The sequence below is a fragment of the Rhyacophila brunnea genome, unplaced genomic scaffold (assembly GCF_057557595.1).
Source record: "Rhyacophila brunnea isolate RB1 unplaced genomic scaffold, BYU_Rbru_1.0 scaffold_1, whole genome shotgun sequence".
Taxonomy (NCBI): domain Eukaryota; kingdom Metazoa; phylum Arthropoda; class Insecta; order Trichoptera; family Rhyacophilidae; genus Rhyacophila; species Rhyacophila brunnea.
The window spans coordinates 64,329,417-64,350,987 of NW_028232751.1; the positions used below are offsets into that span (position 1 = coordinate 64,329,417).

General features: G+C 35.5%; 1 long non-coding RNA gene across 1 annotated transcript in view; it reads left to right on the top strand.

Moving 5' to 3' along the window:
- The first annotated feature begins 14,651 nt into the window (after positions 1 to 14,651).
- The window catches only part of LOC147080098 (uncharacterized), a 33,303-nt gene continuing 26,383 nt past the window's right edge, over positions 14,652 to 21,571 (top strand). Inside the window, exon 1 of the long non-coding RNA XR_015070774.1 lies at positions 14,652 to 14,934. This is a non-coding gene — a long non-coding RNA (uncharacterized LOC147080098). The remainder of the gene's footprint in view (positions 14,935 to 21,571) is intronic.

Sequence of the window (21,571 nt, forward strand, 5' to 3'; positions counted from 1 at the left end):
TAGAATTATCTTCAAATGTGTTAATCTTGCCGATTTTTTGAATAATAAAATGCCTAATTCTTGTCAAATTTGGGATCACAGAGATTATCAAAATAATTTTTTATCGTGAATATTTTACAAAAATTATCTCGTAATAAATTATACTAATGGTTTTATAAATGCGTTTAAAAATTAATAAATGTAAAAAATCTTAACACCACTGCACAGTTATGTACTGAAATATGACTATATTCTAAAACATTAGAGCGAGAGGTTTAAAAGAATACTATTTTATGTAACAAAAATGCTTCATGCAGTCATCAAATGTTTAAAATAACTATAAAGGATAATAAGGCTTCAAAATTATATAAATAGATTATCTACAACGTTTAAGGAGTGTCCAGGATCATGGTTTGAAAATACAATAAAAACTCAATTTTGACCTTCGACGAGCATGTCCCCCCTTAAGCAGGGATGTGGTAAATAGACGGATAAACTTGTATTAAATAGTATTTCCAGTACCCTAAACCTGAAAGGCGCATCACATGTGACAGAAGATTTTGACGTATGATAGGCAACGACAACAAACGTATACATATAATCATAGACAATATATGACAAAATACAAATATTTAATAACTATTAATTATACATGATTCATACGTTGTCAATCGAAACGATAAGGTGGATAATAACTACTTATAATTTTGTTTATTGGTTGTCTTATTATTAAACGTACTTAAAATTGGGATTTTTGAAGTAACTAGCGTTGGATATAAAGCTTGCTCGTCATAAATTAATGCATAACGAAACATTTATGAACGCACGAGGTCTAAAGATACAGTGAAAGCCATCAATAATTTGTAAGATAAATAACAATAAATAGTATAATATTATTATATTGTGACATTGGAGTGATGAAAACAGTTTTTGGTGACAGCTATAACTGTTGCGAATGGCTTTGCAAAGTATATTTTGACGACGCACCAATAAAAATATATACAGGTGCTTTCCAAATTGAAGCACGAAGATGTTGATTATCATCAATTAGTATTAATGGAAAACAGGTAGATAGGAGCCGTATTGGCTGTTTTGCGAAACTCTTTTGACCAGACCATCCATGCGGATGCGGTTGTTTTTGTTCGGGATATTTTGACAGGGTACTTAGTGAAAATGGTAAAATGCGAATTTTTCGCGTAATTTACATGGAAAAACAATGAAAGGAGTTTTACCTACCAATAAAACTCTTATTATTCATGTTGACTTTTAAGTCCTTGAGATAGGGTTTGCTCTTTCTTCTTCGCGTGAGGATATATTCTACTAATTTATTTTCCCTTTTCTTGTCGTTGGTCGTTCCTGTTTTTATTTACTGGTCATACCCGCGCGTAAATTTTTTATGTATGTAATTTGGGATTCTTTTGTCTTCATTATGATATGACTCAAGGAACCAGGTAGAAGTTACCTGGACTTCAAAGTCAACATGAATAATAAGAGTTTTATTGGTAGGTAAAACTCCTTTCATTATTCGAATTTGACTTTGAAGTCCTTGAGATATCTGTTTGTTATCACCTGGTGTTGGGTATGCCAAATTCCTGTATGTGACAATGATTCATTGACGAGGTAAAAGACCATCGTGACTTTCCATGTATATGGTTGAATAGAGAAGTTAATGGGTTCTTTTCCCCTTCTGATGGTGGTGTATCCATCGTTCTCTGGTAGTTGTCGTGAAAGGTTGACTCACTACGCCAGAATAATACTGGGTCGATGTTTTGACACGTGGAAGCGCTTAGCTTCCATTCCGATTGACGATGCTTGGCGGTATTTGTATTTGCGCCAAACATTGGCCATACAATTATGTAGTCACGTTTTTCCACCAATCCATTGTCTACTATTAGTAGTGTGAGGCCATGAACCCTTCGTCCCGATGCGAGAAGCAGCCGAGTAGGTAGCTGTCCTGCGAGAGGTTTCGAATAGGTTGTACTCCACCGGTGTTGTTTTCCTAAGATGATCTACCACTCGTCCTGGATCCCAAACCGGTGGTTTGATGGGTTTCATATTTTCAGTTATCATAACCGAAATTTCCTGTAACATATTGTGTTGTACTACCACGTTGATGCTGATATCTACAATGATAATCGGTTTGCAAAAAGTGGTTATGGCTGACTTATGCACCAGGATGGTGTTGTACGACAAACCCTCTTTGTTGTGCATGTTGCCTAGGTATCTGGCCAATTCCATTCGTTGAGGGCTATTATGATCCATTAGGTTCTTGTTACTCATGTCATTGTCTTCCATTTGTTCCAAGCTGGTTTGTAAGTTTTTAGAGTCTAAGGCCGCCATCTGAAAGTAAGGAGTGCCCTTTCTTCCACCATTCAATTTGATATTATTTCCACCCCACCCGAAATTAGCCATAGTTAAAGGAACAGGTCTTGGGTCCTTGGAGGTGGACGGTTGGTCTCCATACCTACTAGTGTCGTATGTAGGTGCGGCATTGTATAAGGAGGTACTATCGCCTTTTTTCGTAAGTCCACTCCCCAAAAGCATTATTTCCAGCTCGGTGCCACTAGTAAGTACTTCCCTTTTTCTGAGTTCAGTTGCGCTAGGACTCGTGAAATTAAGTTTGGTGGGGGAAATATTCACGCCAATCTGAAGTCATACACTCGGCTGAAGGCGTCGTGAAACAGCGCACCACTGTCTGTAACGTCTCGTGACACATACGTTGCAATGACATGTGCTGTTTCGCTTGCGAATAAATCCACCTCGGGAACAGAAACAGGGGGGTGGTTGCGGTGTTGATGAGGTGCCATTCGGGAATGAGTTGTCTGCGGGAGAGATGATCTGCCACGCAGTTGTGTATAATGTAGTAAACATGATGTTGGCTAGACTGGTAAATACTAGTGTCTGTCGGCATAGGTTTAGGAGGGTGACAGATTTTGTGCCGCCCTCGTTGTTGATGTATGGCACCACTGTTTTGTTGTCTGTCTGCAGAAGCAGAACTGATCCTATGATTGATTGTACCTGAGATTGAATTGCAAACATTTCCTTCCTGTTGGAATGCCATGCCATGGTAACTGGTCTTGTTCCCACGTACCTGATAGGTGGTGTTCATTCAGTTGGGCTCCCTAGCCTGTGTCAGCTGCGTCTGTCATCAGGAAGTGATTGATGTGTGTCAACTCTGAGGAGCCTATCACCTGGAGCCACCACATGATGTCCTGTTAGGCCTGTGGTGGGATTGTCGTCTATTGGCGAGAATGGGACCTCGACAATATTAATGACTGGAGCTTTGTAGCCGTCGGCAATGCAACCTTCCTCGTGGAGGTAGGATGCGAAGTTAAGTCGCCCCAGAAGGGATTGAACATGTGTCTGCCTGAGGGACCAACTGCCTTTTTGTACCCGCGTTGTGTCAAATCTGAGGATCCTTTCGCTTAGGGCCACCACATGATGTCCTGTTGGGCCTGTGGTGGGATTGTCATCAATTAGCGAGGATGGGACCTCGGCCATATTGATGACTGGAGCGTTGTAGCCGTCGGCAATACAACCTTCCTCGTGGAGGTAGGATGTGAAGTTGAGTCGCCCCAGAAGGGATTGGATATGTGCCTGTCTGAGGGACCAACTGCCTTTTTGTACCTGCGTTATGTCAACTCTGAGGATCCTATCGCCTAGAGCCACCACGTGATGTCCCGTTGGGCCTGTGGTGGGATTGTCATCAATTGGCGAGGATGGGACCTCGGCCATATTGATGACTGGAGCGTTGTAGCCGTCGGCAATGCAACCTTCCTCGTGGAGGTAGGATGTGAAGTTGAGTCGCCCCAGAAGGGATTGGATATGTGCCTGTCTGAGGGACCAACTGCCTTTTTGTACCTGCATTAGCAGATGGTGACGGAGTGCTACACAATTCTCCGGCGACAGGAACCTCCGCTTGGTGTGTGTGTCCTACGTGATGTCCAGGGACCCTCATTGTTGGCTTGGGTTCAGACAGGATCTTTTAATATTTATTAACCACCCTAAAGACTGTAGGAAGGTTATCCTGTATTCCACCTGAACCGAGACTGTTTCTCGTATTGCTTGGCTACTAAGAAGTCGTCTAGGTTAGTGAATATTCTCAGCCATTCTTTCGTAGGCGTTCGGCGACCCAATTGGTCAGGGATGCCAACATAATCGGAGCGGTTGGCAGCAAGAACGGGAGTCACGTGAATTGTAGGAGCTCCCCTTGATAGGCTAGTCGAACAAATCGACGATGTTGAGAAGCCATTGGTACCTGGAGGGACGCCTGGCTTAGATCTATTATTACTAGCCAGTCTTCTGTTTACGGCTGCAACCTCGTAATGGTGAATTAGTTTGAATGGCTTTGGCTGTAGGAACGCATTCAAACGCTTTCGGTTGAAAACAGGGCATAGAGCCCCGTCTTTTTTCTTGATCAGGAACAGGGTTGAGAGAAAAACTGGGGGTTTGACCCGCTTCTTCTAGAACCCCTGAGTTCTTTAAGTCCTCGATCTCGAGAGTGACCTCTGCTGATTGTTGCGTTTTAAAATCTTTCCGTAAAAGTAAAGAAGGACTTACCAATGGTGGTATCCGCACAAAAGGTATGCGGGCTACGGCCTTTAACTTTTTACCAAAGTTTGGGGGGGGTGGTACACTACGCCATCCAGACTCCACGAAAGTCTCTTAGGCGGTCCCCAATGTTATTGGTCGTCCAGATGCGGTCACCTTCGCTTAGAGTACGGATCCCTGGTGGAGCCCGTACCTCCGATGGAGAACTCCCTTCCCACAGGACGTCGCCCCTTGGGAGTACCCCGGCCATAATTTGAGTTCGAGGGCCTTCCGGGCTTTAAGCTCGGAGGAATCCTTGATAGTGCCTCCCGAGTGAAGGTATCCTTCCGGTAAGGATCTGAGTCATGTTCTCGCAAATTTTATTATGTGTTGTCCCCAAAACCCCCTTCGATTTTTTGGTACAGGCTCATCGCTGTTATGATTTTTTGAGGATTGGTTGCCCAATCCACTAACCCTTGCATACGCTTTCAGAAGCTGTCCCGATGGGAAAACATCGCATTCTGGAGGGCCGCGATGGTCCTCTTCGTCAGATGGTTAGCTGATGACGAGTGGTCGCACCGACGCAACTTGTCATTTAGATCTAACTCTACGATCGTAGGGGCAAGAATTGTTTTTTGGGCGTTGTGGCACTCCTTGCTGGTCCCCCTGCTGAAATAAGGTACGTAACGAGGATACCTCAAACATTAGCATCTTAATCGACGCTCGTACCTACGTTGAACTTTTCCTCCTGTAGCAGTTCTGCTTCGCCGTCTGTTGTCCATTGCTTTTAGAATATCCTCCTCACGGTAATTCAGATGTTGCGCCATAATCACTGATCACTTAACGTTCACTTAACTATCACTTAACGTTCGTCCAAGATAATTTTTTTGATAATTAGAAACGTCAAATCATAGGCTACATCTGAAACTGTCAAAAGGCAAATCCATAATGAAGACAAAAGAATCCCAAATTACATACATAAAAAATTTACGCGCGGGTATGACCAGTAAATAAAAACAGGAATGACCAACGACAAGAAAAGGGAAAATAAATTAGTAGAATATATCCTCACGCGAAGAAGAGAGAGCAAACCCTATCTCAAGGACTTCAAAGTCAAATTCGAATAATAAAAAATATATGAAAAATCATATAATTAAATTACTCAAAGGTATGCATTTAAAAAATGTGGAAAAAAAATGTTTGGTGTTAAAACTTGACGGCCACTCAAAATTAATTTTCTAGGTTAATATAAAAGATAAAAATTTGAAAAATCGTGTTAAAATTTTACATAAATATACATAATCGTATGGACTTAACAAAAATTTTTTAAAGCAAATTTATTTGTTCAAGTATCAAGTCACTGAATTTAGAGAACTAATATCTCTCACGATATAATCTCTAAAACAAAAAAAGCACGTGCACAAACGTAAGCTAATAATAGTCAAATTGATGACCTAATAAAAAATTTAAAAAGTTTGTTGGATGGTTCTACTTAACGTTCATCAAATATTTCATATCAAATAACTCACGCACTATATGAGAAAAAAAATAAAAAAGTATGCAGGATTGCGCATTAGCTATGCGACAAGAGATTTTACTAAAATAAATATTTTTAAACCCACGCAGTCAGGTTTTGCATAGAAACTTAAAAATTAAATAGCGCGCTGAATACAGATGAAAAGACAAAAAAGAATCGTGCACTAACGTTAACTACCAACGCACTAGTGCTTACAATTTAAATTTTGAAAAAAATATAAGTTTAGTGACACAAGTATCCAGCATTTAGCTGGGTCACCCAAATTGAAATGCGAATAACCCCCTTAATGTGCGTGCACAAACGAAATAAACGCGTGCACAAACGTGCACTAACGATGCACAAACGAATGCACTCAAAAAAAGTTGAAATTTCAACATTGGGTGACCCAACGTTTAGCTGGAACACCCAATTTGAAATTGGAATTTTTCGGTTATTATAGGTGCACAAACGAAAAAAAATCGTGCACAAACGTGCACTAACGATGCACAAACAAATGCACACAAAAAAAGTTGGAGTTTTAACATTGGGTGATCCAGGTAAATGGACCTGATATAATCTCGAAAACAAAAAAAGCACGTGCACAAACGTAAGCTAATAATAGGCAAATTGATGACCTAATAAAAAATTTAAAAAGTTTGTTGGATGGTTCTACTTAACGTTCATCAAATATTTCATATCGAATAACTCACGCATTATATGAGAAAAAAAATAAAAAAGTATGCAAGATTGCGCATTAGCTATGCGACAAGAGGTTTTACTAAAAGAAATATTTTTAAACCCACGCAGTCAGGTTTTGCATACAAACTTAAAAAATAAATAGCGCGCTGAATACAGATGAAAAGACAAAAAAGAATCGTGCACTAACGTTAACTACCAATGCACTAGTGCTTACAATTTAAATTTTGAAAAAAATATAAGTTTAGTGACACAAGTATCCAGCATTTAGCTGGGTCACCCAAATTGAAATGCGAATAACCCCCTTAATGTGCGTGCACAAACGAAATAAACGCGTGCACAAACGTGCACTAACGATGCACAAACGAATGCACTCAAAAAAAGTTGAAATTTCAACATTGGGTGACCCAACGTTTAGCTGGAACACCCAATTTGAAATTGGAATTTTTCGGTTATTATAGGTGCACAAACGTGCACTAACGATGCACAAACAAATGCACACAAAAAAGTTGGAGTTTTAACATTGGGTGATCCAGGTAAATGGACCTCCTGCTTTGTTGTGGGGCCAAACGCGAAATTCGCATCAAATCCAAGCGGTAGCGACAGCGACAGCGAGGGCGTTGCGAATTCGCTGCGAATATTCGCTTTGGTTTGGGGGAGGCTTAATATAAGAGATATTTTTTTTAAAAATCGTGCTAAATGTAAACATAAATATACCTAATCGGGTGCACTAAATAAAAAAGTTTTAAGGCAAATTTAGTGGTTCAAGTATCAAGTCACTAAATTTAAAAAAAATAATATCTCTCACGATATAATCGAGAAAACAAAAAAAGCATGTGCACAAACGTAAGCCAATAATAGACAAATTGATGACTTAATAAAAAGTTAAAAAATTTTGTTGGGAGGTTCATCAAATATTTCATATCGAATAACTCACGCACTATATGAGAAAAAAAAATAAAAAAAGTATGCAGAATTGCGCACTAGCTATGCGACAAGAGATTTCACCACAAAATATTTTTTTAAACCCACCCAGTCAGGTTTTGCATACAAACTTGAAAATTAAATAGCGCGCTGAATATAGGTGAAAAACCAAAAAAAATCGTGCACTAACGTTCACTACTAACGCACAAATGTTTACAATTTAAATTTAAGGAAAAACACATGTTTAGTGACACAAGTATCCAGCATTTAGCTGGGTCACCCAAATTGAAATGCGAATAACCCCCTTAATATGCGTGCACAAACGTGCACTAACGATGCACAAACGAATGCACTCAAAAAAAGTTGAAATTTCAACATTGGGTGACCCAACGTTTAGTTGGAACACCCAATTTGAAATTGGAATTTTTCGGTTATTATAGGTGCACAAACGAAAAAAAATCGTGCACAAACGTGCACTAACGATGCCCAAAGAAATGCACGCAAAAAAAGTTGGAGTTTTAACATTGGGTGTTCCAGGTAAATGGACCTCCACCTACCTATACACTTTACGCGAATTGGGTAAAAGTTGTAGCAATTCTGAAAGCGCTATATTATAGGTTCGTTTCTTTCAACCTGAACGAAACAAATCAAATTAAACCATAGACAATATACATACAAATTGTAGTTGAACGGAAATGGTTTGAGATTTGACGTTTGGTTCAGTGTATCATTGAAAATCAAACCGTTCTCGGACCATCAGAAATGGTTTTACATGAAACGTCAAACCAATTCGGACGATCCATAGACTAATGGCAATCTGTCGAAGTGTTGATAAGCATTATTCGGCATTTATATTATATCGTGAGGTGTTAGATATTTACACCATAGGAGTTCACTTGAATTATGTATATTATAGATTAATAATCAATACCTATTATTCATAAGTAACCATACGCGAACAAGACGCCGCTTTTGGTCTTATTATCTCAAAATCCAGCCATGTTTTCTATGTAAAGAGTTCGATTTAATATCATTAGTTACTATAATTATTATATAGGAATGATCTTTATATTACCTAACGAATTTAATATGTTCGATTGTCGTCTTAGTCACAATATCATACTGTCGACATGAACAAGTAGTCAATTATGAAAAGCTCTAATCAAAAGTAATTTTTAAAAACTCGTCATACCTATAAATTAACTAAATGGCTACCTATTCATGAATGTATATTTGTATATTTAAAATGAATGAATACGACAGTTTGTTAAATTTGTATTATTGTAAACCACGATAGGAGGTTAGAATTTAGAACAAGTTGACGTTTCAATAAATATGTTTCTGTTTTAGAGACTAATATATTATGAATTAATTTTAAGTACTGGCAACACTAATTAGTTGTCAGAAAAGCGTTTCCGTGGACATTCTACCAAACGGTTCCAAATCAAATAAATCCAACGTGCCATTTCGACTACCTCATGGAATAACACACTAACTCTAAATTATCAACTTTTCAGGAGAGCAAAAAAACCATTCAAAAAAATTTGTAGCAAAAGCCGTTTATTATGTGCAAATATTATTTAAATTATAATTTATATCTTTAAATAGAGTATCATTTAAGCATACAATCAACTTTTGCAAGACAATAATTTGGGAAATAATACCCTAAATGTGTTTTTCCACGTTAAGTTTGACAACTAAAATATTACATCTAGATTTGGTGTGATTTTTCCCGTTTATATATTTTAAGAGGGTGTATATATCTATACTTGGTGTGTTTTTCCACGTAATTATTTTTTTTTTCATAAAAAAAGTACCACGTAACTTGAGATGGTGTTTTTTTTCATGCTAATTCTGAAAGATAATCTTAAATATCTCGACTTAGAGAGATTTTTGTTTTGACTTTTACGGGGAATGACATACTATGTGCTCTTAGTGTTTTCTCTCTCGATGATATTTGATTAAACCAAAAATATGTTTAGATATTCTGATGGAATATGAAGAGATTTTTTAATTAAACAATATTTTATTGCAATAAACTGTATTTTAACCATTCAGTCAGTTTGAGGAAATTGTTTTACAGAACATAATATTATAGTAAAATAATTGCAAAGTTACTTAATGAATATTCCACTCAACATAATAATGATTGGTAGTATAAATTAAGAAATGATAGGATAGTTTGTTACCTATATATTTTACGTTAATTACGTTGCAGCATTATAAACGTTATGTAAATTAAACTTTTTTTAAATTAAGTATAGGAAAACTATCATATAATATACAACTGTATTCTTAAAATTAGATTTTAAATATGTAAAAATAGTACTTATAAGACTTCTATACTTCTATGCAGCTACTTATTTCTATCGCACCTCACTTAGCTGTTTGTAGATGCCAAAGGTAACAATTAATAGCCATCCTATCATGAACAGTGAGATTATAGATGGCATATTATTTTCTCTTATAATGAAAGACTCATACTTCACTTTGTGACACAGTTAAAACTTTTGTAAATCAAAACATGCTGTAACAGTTGTAATGCGATTTTCTTTTGCACGATTTATATCACCCTGTTTCATCTCTCTCGAACGTTCTGTAAATAATAAATGTTGCTGATAATCACTTTATTTTTTATTAAATATTTAATTTACTCAATTATTGTTTCCGTTCCTGTTCAGACGAAGAAATACGAGAAAAATATGCCTTTATATTGGCGTTCAGTAGCAATTGGAAATTGATATTGTTTTGATCCAAATCATATGCTATATTGGGGAAACATTTTCACCATATTCAAATTCTCGTCTTAATATTCTTTTTGGCTATTTTTTCTAACATAGTGGGATTCTTTTCTTATGAAATATATTATTAACATGTTCAATTATACTATTTTTTTTTGCTTCCTTGAGTGCATGAGAACGGTTGTTGTACCTGCCTTGACTATACAATAGCAATTCTGACTCTTCCTTTTTTTAAAAGCACTCACCACCCACATATTTGAAATTGAAAGTGTTTGTAAAAACATAGTTTTACATACTTTTATTATTTCGTTATAGCATGACAAACCATAAATAAGTGCTTTTAAACGTCTTAAAGAAGCTGGTAGTTTTGGGTTTTCTTTTGCACTGACTTGTCATATCGTTAGATGTAATCCCATTGTTTCTCATGATTGCCAATAATACAAAATGAATCAAAACTAACTTGACGTTCGGATTCACTCATTTTTTGGGCACATATTTGAATTGGCAAGAATTTTTACATAGTGCTTCCATGGTATTCAAATATTCTTATATTCATTCACATATTCTTCACCTGAATTGAATGCTTTTTTGGCTTTCTTCCTTTTACACAAGTCTTAAATTACAGCTCTCTTCTTATTCTCGATTCAAGTGTGTCAATTTATAGTGAAAATACTTTGTACAGATGCACTAAGTAGGTACAACGTCATGTCTGATGACGTGATGTCTACAAGTGCATTTATGTTTCAAGGTGGAAAAGTACTGACAGAAGTATACTGTTATTTATTATCCTCTAAAATAGAGCGATATATTTCATTCTGTGTAAGATCTGCTAGAGATTTCGTAATTTCTTCGATCAAATCATCAATCATTCCCAAATCTCCTCCAAATTTTTGCGTCATAATGGCACACTGGAAGAACAACTAAAACCCGACAATCCAGGATCACTAGGACTATTCGGAGTCTTCAGATGGGGATAAAATCAACCTGGACTATCCAATTTTCACCCAAACATGCAATAAACCTTTTAGACTATTTTTACTACCATATTTATCATAAAAGTATAGTAAAAAGGTCAACACGTGTGCAAAAATAGGCAAGTATTACCTTATTTACTTATCACAAGTCGTCATGGAATCAATACAAGAAGAATAATTATTGTAGGTTGTAAATTGGAAACTAATGGTGCAAATATGCATTTATACGATGCTTACTAATGATAGGAAGACGTTATAGTTTATATTACGAAACACAGAATATTATAAACATTAAATATCCTGTAGGAGCCAATAGTACAGATAGAATATTTGAGGCGCCGAGTCGCTAAACTGGCTCCTGGGGGTTTTTTGAGTTTTGAGTAAATCACGAAAAACTGTTATGGGCAGTGTGATAACTTTAAGTGTAATTTAAGTTATTTTCTAGTTTCCGGTTTATATGGAATAGTAAATTAAAACGTCAAATTCAATTTATATGCGCCAATATTCCAAATAAATGCATTTTAATTGTCCGGAGAGCACACTTGCATCACTCGCTGTCGCAAGGAGCCAAATTTGTGACTCACACTTTGACGTTACATGTCAATAGAGTCGAGTTTGGCACTTATGGAATAAGGTCGGCCGGAAATGACTGTTCAGTAGCGGGCCGTATTTATTTCAATTAATATAGATATTTTAGAATTTATTTTGCCAAACAAATATTTTCTCACCATACTTACCTACTACACGGTAAATCCTTTTTTACATTGCATCTTTTTAGCATTTATAGCGGTAGGTATGTATGTATGTACATAGAAAAAAAACATTTTTTCAAAATAAAGAATCGTGTTTATTAATGAGAAGCGAGCAAGAAATAACGCAAGTATACCAAATATGTGAATAAGTGATGGTCCCAATAACACATACATATAAAGCATAATCATTGATGATCTAGTTGTTCCAAGGTGGAGAGAGGAATTAAAAGTAGGTAGGTCACTATAAAATTAAAAAGATTTTTTTCTTTCAGCCCCACTGTGTGACATCACTGAAACTCCTTTAAAATACTTCACTATAATTGTATCTTGAGCAAGTTTCACTGCCTTTTCATAAAATGCAGTATGGAAATGTCTAATATCAGTTCCATTTAATGAACTTCCCTTGAAGTTCTTAGTGTCATGATTACACTGAGGATACTCGGGCAATTTTTTAGATGAATATCTGCAACAAATTATGAAAAATACAATAATTAATAACTTTGAAAATAAAAAGTAAAGATAGAGGTTAATAAAATATATATACAAAAGTATAAAATAATGACTATACTTAGATATTATGTAAATATATATAATGAGATTTATGGCGGTTATCTTAAATCAATTTATTATAAGTCATCAAGTGATTAAAAAATAATGTCCAATTATTAAAGGTCCCAATATTATTTTTTGAAAAGAGCAAAATATGTTAAAAATCTGTACTTATAGATCTCATAATAATTACATCACGCTAAATATACAATATTATGTATCTACGGCATCATTTAAAAAAAGCGTACGAAACAAAAAATAATATTATGAAACACCACTGGATTATTGAAACATCTATAGCAAAAATTAATGTTAGGAATGTCAATTTTTAAATACCTTTCTTGGCGTAACACGTTACATTTCCAGCCAGCTGGATTTCTTAAACGCTTCCTTGATTCTCCTGGTAGAGATTCCGTTACACTTACTAATGAAACATCCATTATTAATTAGTAAAAACAATCAAATAGACGAAGCAAAATCAAGGCTTTCTCACTGCACAGACGCGAACGGTTTGACGCGGTTGTATAGAGATTTTACCGTACGTTTGAAATCAGTATTTGAATGGCGGCGTCTGATTGGTCGGTTAAGAAGAGACAATTTAGCGACTCCATATTTTTTCAAAGAGCGCGCTTGGCGACTCACGTCAATATTCATTTTGATTTTTTGATGAAATTGGGAGGAATTTGAAACTCTCAACTGGAAAAGTCGATAGATCTATCGATAGAGCATCTAAGTACATTCAAAACTCATTTTATCGAAAAATCGCCAGGAGCCAGTTTAGCGACTCGGCGCCTCATTTAAGGTTGAATCATTTATAATTATAACCTAAAAATGTGTTGTCTGAAATAGGAGATTTATTTTTTTATTGTTTCCATCCTTTATTTTATTAGACATATTAATTAAATGGAATGGTTCATAACTTAAATCCATTAGAATTTAAATTCAAATTCCAATAGTACCTACCATAGGCCGATAGTATTAATAATAATATTAAAATTAGTCATTTGTACACAATAACAAAAATAATACAATTTTACTGTCACAAAAGCAATTTGTGATAATGAAAGTAGGTGCGATTCATTACAAAGGATAATGATTTTTCAATACAGTGTTGTTATATGTTGATAAAGGCGAGATTTGAAGGTGAAAGTTGAATTAGTGTCATATTCCACGGTGAAATCATAGTTAAATGATACACTAAAATGATTTGTGTAGGGAGCATGTATATTTTTTCCGAGTAATAACACACCAACTACAAGTGGATTATTATTCCATGTAATTTAAGATTTTACAAAAAATGTTATATAATCATAACTCTACTTACGAGTATTATTTTAAACAGTATTTTGGGTGTTTTTCGAGAAAAAAATCCAAAAAAAAATTGGCTGGTGTGGTATTTTTTTCTATGCAACAATAGCTCAAAAAACATAAAACACACTATTTCGAATTGGTGTGTTATTACATGAGGCAGTCGATTTGATTCGTTCAGTTCAGGTTCAATGATACGAACTTATTGTAGGTACGTATATTTTTCATATTTAATTCATAAAAATTATAGAATTTTTGGCGTAAAATATTTATATTATTTAAAATTTTAAATCTGGAGCGGAATAAAAATTATTTAGTCTATGTTGCGTCGTTGTCGCATTGGTGTGATGCCAAACGGCCCAAACGCAAAATTCGCAACAAATGCAAGCGGTGGCGACAGCGATAGCGGCTGCGTTGCGAATTCGCGTTGGTTTGTGCGAGATTGATAAATTAAATTAGAAAATAGGATGATGAAGATATGAGAATTACCAATTATTATATTGTATTTGAATCTGTAAAAATCTAAAAAGAGAACGTGCTATTTATCAAAAATTTTCCACCTTTCTTTATAATTATTTATGAATGTAAAATGTTTGCATTGATTATTGACTATTGTTGTTGTCTTTATCCTGCTTTATCTATGAATCCTGTTTTGGAAATGGAATGCACGCTACCATTTGGCGCCAATCGCCATTCCCTCTTCCCCTCGCATTGACGCATCATGTCATAACTCTAACAGTCATAACGCTGTCGGCTGTTGTAAGTAGGAGCAACCGTAGGACTTGTAGTTCGTGCTGTTTATAATAAAGTGCATCCATTCGTCTTCTATATAATCTGCATTCATTGCTGAATTATAGTGAACTGAAGAATAATAAAATATGTACGGTGGTCGGAATACGGCAGATGTCTCATTGTTCCTGCCCCTTCATAGCGATGAGTTTTCTAATCGCCGAAGCTGTTGGAGGGTAAGCTGTGTTTTTACATTCATACTTTCGCGTTGTTTTATGGGAAAATAGTAATATTTGAACTGTGATTACATTCGATGCATTATTTCATCCACCTGTCTCCCTTTTCAATAATGTCGTGGTTGGTTATGGGTAGCCATTTTTTCACATTGTCAACCGCTCGCATCGTCGATCATTTTGTCGTAGATATTGATGAAGGTCCTTTAGACATCAATTCAGTTCGTTCAGTCGCCGTTTCAGATTTGGTCAGTTCAGTTTTGAAATTACAGACGACTAGCTTGAAGGCTCGGATTAATTTCATCACTCTTTTTCCATAAGCATAAATAGTCATGACAAATCTCAATAAACTCTCATCACCAAGTCATTTACACGTCAGTATAACTGGCAATTCTAAATACTGATACAATAACTGTTGGTAAACCCATCCTCCCATGTCTCCGTCCTGTTGTGTATAAAATAGATTCGCTGTTTCAGTTTTTGCATTTGCCCAGAAACGAAGACTGAACGGACAACTAAACTAATCGTTTTAAATTACCTTAATTAAACTCCAACGTTGGATGCAAATAATGGTTGCAATGGCCGATCATTCCCAATTAAGAAATGTCACTTTAGATCGTTAACTGGAGTCATGGTCAAAATAGAATATTTAATATTTTCGCTTACAAGTCAATCGGAGATGAGTGATGGTTAGGCCAACAATTACCGTGTGTTGTCAGTAATCACCAACCCAATTATCTTCGAATGAGCGGTGAGTGACAATTTGGAACCATTCTATTTAACCCATGACTCGAGTGACTTTTCATGATCCGGGGATCCACCGCAGGAGGGCGATCATGACAGACGATTGGCATCAAAATCTGCCAATGTAATTTGGCCTCTTCGAATGCTAGATATATGTGATCCCACAAATACCTTAAGGCTTCGGCCACATATGCAGGTGCTTCGCTAGTCCTGAGCTAGATGCTATGCTTGTCTACTAAAAACACTACTGTCACATTGTAGGCTACGTGCTTAGGTACAAATTCATTTGACATTTGGGAGCGCTCAAGTCAACAACGATATGTCACTCTCAAAACTAACCAGAAAGCTACTTTTCACAGAGAATTTAAGTTTAAAATTTCGAAAGTCTCAAATTCGAACTTGTTGGATGCATTCATCCCATGCGTCATTATTCATAACCTCAAAATATATGGTGTTTGACATTTCTCATACTGAAGAAACATCCGCCACTTTGCAAAATCCATAGATAATGGCAAGATCACTAGGTGACACAATAAAAATAACCAACACGCTTGTACGCCGGGAGACTCATTAGGTGACTCATAATCACGTAGGGAAGCGTGCAGTGTGGTCGTTGCGATAGAATAGTGCGCGTTCGTTCACTAGGATATGTCACCTACCACGTAGCCACCAAGTAAGGCACCTGCCTGTGTGAAGCCCTAAGGTTTTGCGTGTTGAATGTACCTATACAATTGAATTTCTCATAATTGTGATATGGTCGAACCAGGATTGTGTTGCGTTCAATATGCCAGTTGCCACTCGGAATTCATTATTACCTATTGCAAATAATTCAGATAACTTTCCAAAAAAGTACAAGAGTAATTTATCGAATTCCAAAATGAAGCCATGGCCAACATTTTGAATTTTAAATCAGCCATGGACTCAAAACATTTTTGAATCAATTAATAAACAATATTTTCAAATTGTACCTATTCACTAATTATCCAGTGTACTTCTATCATAAAGAAATACATAATATATATATCGTCTCTGTTCTGGCAGAACACACTAACTGGAAAATATTAGTTTTGAGTAATTTGACTTTGAAGTTGTTAAAATGTTTGAAATGGTATATCATGTGAGTTTATTAAGTAATCGTAAAAAGGATGACTTTAAAATAAAGACTGTTTATTTATTAAGAAGGTTTCCAGACGGTAAAGTTTGAAATAAGGAACATTTTGGTATAACTAACTCAATATGTAATTTTTTCGAATTAGTGTCTTCTGCCAGAACAGTGATGATATTATATATAAGTATTGAGTATTCAATAATTCAGCATTACATAGATAGCATTTGTTATTTCCTAATGAAATCCATCCAGATCGAGGTATATAATATACTTAGGACATGAGTATCTAACATATACTAAGTATGTAATCTAATTCATAATCATATATGTTTTTTTTTCTAGTACCTAATCTACTTGTATCTCCTGTTACTTCAATAAAAAATAGTAATTCCAGTTCTTATTTTTTTCAATATGCAAGTTGATAGTACTCATTCTTAACTCTATAGGTAGGTATTCAACCTATTTCCACAAGCAGTGTGCCATCTTTCTGCATTCATTTCCTTAAAATCCCATGTGATTATTACTAATGCAAAATATATATTTTTTATGGATATAAGTGGCTATTCCTGCTGAGTTGTCAATTTCAGTAGAGTAATTTAGGTGTCCAAACTTCTACTTTTCTAAGTGTGACTGCGGTATCAGTGGCAAAGGGTGGAGGTAGGCTGTTAGGATCCGCCACAAATAGTGAACACTAAACTTTGACAGTCATTCGTATTTGTAAAAAAACCTCTATTTTAGAATGATGTTTGTTCTCACACTGCCGCGGGCCAGCAGCCATGATATTTAACTAGATTCTAGCTCAGCAATTGGTTAATATACACACTTCCACTGCCTTCGCGGACATGGGTCACGGATCAAGAGTCTGTTTTTGATATTATGTATGGACTTTAAACTCTAAATACGGGAAAGATAGTCAACTTGAACGTAACTATAGTGCGGACCCGCCGAACATCCTGTCCTAGGGGTCCACTTAAGGATGTGGGGGCCATGACTGGTGTATACTATAATCGCAATATATTTTAACGTTATTATTGTTCTTCTTTTAATTGTTTCATTGGTGGAACCAGCTGTCCAGATTGCAAATGAGCTTAATTTATATAATTATAACAGTAATTTAATTTGCACCATCGGAGAGAGCAATAGCAAGTATGGGGGGGGGGGGGTGTTTCATAGAAAGGTAGACACCATTATTAATTATTTGTAAGACATTGGATTCATATTTTACATAGCATCATCCTTCATATAAAAGTCAACTTCAGCAGAAACCTAGTTTTGAAATTTTTGAGAGAGACAAAGTTTATGATGATACATAATAGGTAATTTTCAAAACGCTTTCGATATAAAACTGAGATCCCAGTCTTGCCGGCAGCGAGCCTCCATTGAAATACATTAGCTAGATACTGGAGTTTCAGTCTCGTCTTTTTTGAATATTCACATGAGCGAATGGCCTAAATGCAATGACATTAATATGGACGAATCATCTGGAAAAGAAAATGACACTCACTTCATTATCGGGTCTGCCGAATGGCATAATCTGTTCTAACGCCATTACAATAAAGGTGATATTGCTATAAATTTCTCATGCCTTTTGTTGGGTCTGCCGAATGGTTCGGTTCGAACGGGTTCGCTCAAATGAACATTGACATTCGAAACACTGCTCTAACGCCATTACAATAAAGGTCATATTGCTTTAAATTCCCGATGCGTGATATCGCATAATGGAAATTGCGTTACGTCTACCTATACATACGAATGCGCGAATTTACTTGCTAGCTACGGTATTGAGTGCGTCGTCCATTAATAATGTCATTGCCTAAATGTTAATATACATTTTTTTTTGTCAATATTTTAGGATATACCAAACTCATTGAAAATGTCGGAACAATGTCAATTCCGCTGATGTTCACATAGTAGCCGATTATCATGAAAATGCCATTGCACAACATCCTGAAGATTCTGAGCTTCAGCCTCAACAGATTCTTCAACCCAATGTGCAATTTTCTGGTGTTTATTTCGAAGGTGTGTTTAGAAACTACAGATCCTCCCCAATGTTGATTAGTTTTTAAAAATCAATTAAACCCTGATTAACCAAACCATAATAGTTTTGGTATATTTTGGGCGATACGAAAAAATTGTGCACACTTTTTCATTCATACTTATTTGTTTTCGTTGGATTAAGAATACATTTTACACATATTGTTGGTATATCTTTTTAAATTCATTAAGCCCTGCCTAAACTAAACTAGTATGAATAGGTGAAAAATAATATTATTCTCTATATAATATATTCAAAGTTCTGTATGATTTAATTGCATCATTGTAGATATTTTATAGATAGTGGAGTATTTTTTGACTGTCATCTATTATGGCTTGGTTTTCGCAGGGTTTAATTGAATTTTAAAAACTAACCAGCACCATCTGATAATTGTAGTCTTAGGGCCGTATGTATGAGATTCCCAAATTCTTTATAAGCTATTTAACCGATTTTCCATCGAATAGCGTTTAACACTGTTTGTGACGTAAGCGATCTGACGTCACGCGCCATTAAAAATGGCTGCCTCAGCTGTAGCTTTCAAATGTCATTTTAATTTTGCATTCATTGCTACAAACGTTTGGTTGAGGCCCTTGTTCGTTTTGTAGATTCTGTAAAACATTTGCGAACTATACAAACAGTTTCTAGTCGTGCTGTTTACAAACAAAATAATACAATAATCATAATAATATAATGGTGATTGGATAATTATATTTATTTAGATTAAAAATATAGTACAATAACGGTCAAAACCCTAAAATACTACACATTAATTAGCGCATTTCAGGGAATAGGTTTAGGGACAACCATTCTTTGCTTTAGAAGTAGATCTGTGTTTACTCGGTGTGTTATGGAAGCTAATGGTGAAGAGTTTCTTGGATGACCTTGTATCGATGATGATAATGATGGCTAAATGACTTTCATACGAAATCGTAGGGTTTGCAAGTCTGATTTTCCATAACTATGAAGTATTCCAATCACAGTGAATATTTTCTTGCCTATAAGTTTGCATGTACAATGAGCAAACAATTTCATGTCCATGTCCAACAAGTCCATGTCCACAGTGGTCAAAGATCCTCACAGTTTACATGCTTGATGTCCTGTGAAAGCAAACACACCACTGTGAAGATTAATGCGGCTCATCGACTTGTAATCAGTATTTTACAACAGCTGACTGAGTGATGCATATCGTTCTTCATCTTCTTTGAATCATAACACGTATTGGCCTGAAATAACGAATCGGTGAGGTTGAAGCTGGTAAAAAAGTCATATGTGTAGACGTACGAGGGCAGTTGTTGGGAAGCCAAAGTAACATCACAGCGCTAGCATTGAGATTGTATCGTATCTTCATCAGATAGGTAGGATTCACTTCCCCACAAGGAGAATAATTTATAAAGCAATTGGAGTCCAGCACCCAATAAACCATATATATCCATGAACTGAACTCTTCAGCTCAGCATCATTCGTCTTATTAGGCTCAGCGTACTGAAACAATCAATACTATGAATTAATCGATGCATTTATTCCTATTTATTAAGTATTCAACACCAGGAATATAAATACTAATGGCCAATAGTATTAATCACTAGGCATATTAAGTATATTAATTATACTGTCTATGGAATCCTCAATATGGAGATCACAAAGCTATTTCAAACTGTATCAATTTAATTGGTACCTACTTAATTGATTTTTTGGCAGTGCATGCACTTGCCTAATAAAATGATAAGTTTGATATTTATGACTAAATGATAAATTAATATAATATGTGCATTGATACCTTATGGTTTCATAAGCCAGGATAGATGGGACTATTAAGTATCAAGTAGGTAACGAAAAATAATTTAATCAGTGTTTTGGAGTAAAGCTAAAAAACGAATTTGATGATGTAAGTAGAAACATGTGTCTACTTTTAACTAAATAAGTACATCCCAAAAAGTATGTTTTTAAACCAAACGCAATCCTATGAGTAATCATATCAACATGTAAGTCATTTCCCATGACTTATTGAAATTATCAGAGTTGGTCTATGGCATAAACCAATATTAGGGTAGCGCAGTGTCCAACCAAACCTATACACGGGTTATCAGCATTTAATATATATATGTAAATATTTATATGAAGACCTTTAAGTGGCTTTAAGTGGTTATGTTAATTAATTTATCATAATTATGGATTCGCTTAGAAAGTCGTCCAATGATTCAAAAATAATGTTCAATTAACAAGGGTCCCAATAATAATACTTTTTGACACAAACTAAAACTAAAAATTAATATGTGACACCACTGGATTATTCAAACAACTTTAGCAAAAATTAATGTTTGGAATGCCCATTTTCAAATACTTTTCCTGGCGTAACGCATTACATCTCCAGCTAGCTGGATTTCTCAAATGCTTCATTGATTCTCTTGGTTGAGATTCCCTTACACTAACTAATGAAACATCCATTATTAATTAATAAAAACAATCAAATAGATGAAGCAAAATCATGACTTTTTCACTGTACACACGTGACCAGTTTGACACGATTGTATAGAGAATTTAAAGCACGTTTAAAATCAGAATTTGAATGACGGCGTCTGATTAGTCGGTTATGAAGAGACAATTTAGCGACTCGTTATTTTTTCAGAGAGCGCGCTTGGCGACTCACGTCAATATTTATTTTGATTTTTGACGAAATTGGAAGGAATTTGAAACTCTCAATTTGGAAAAGTAAGTAGATCTATCAATATAGCACATATTATGTACATTCATAC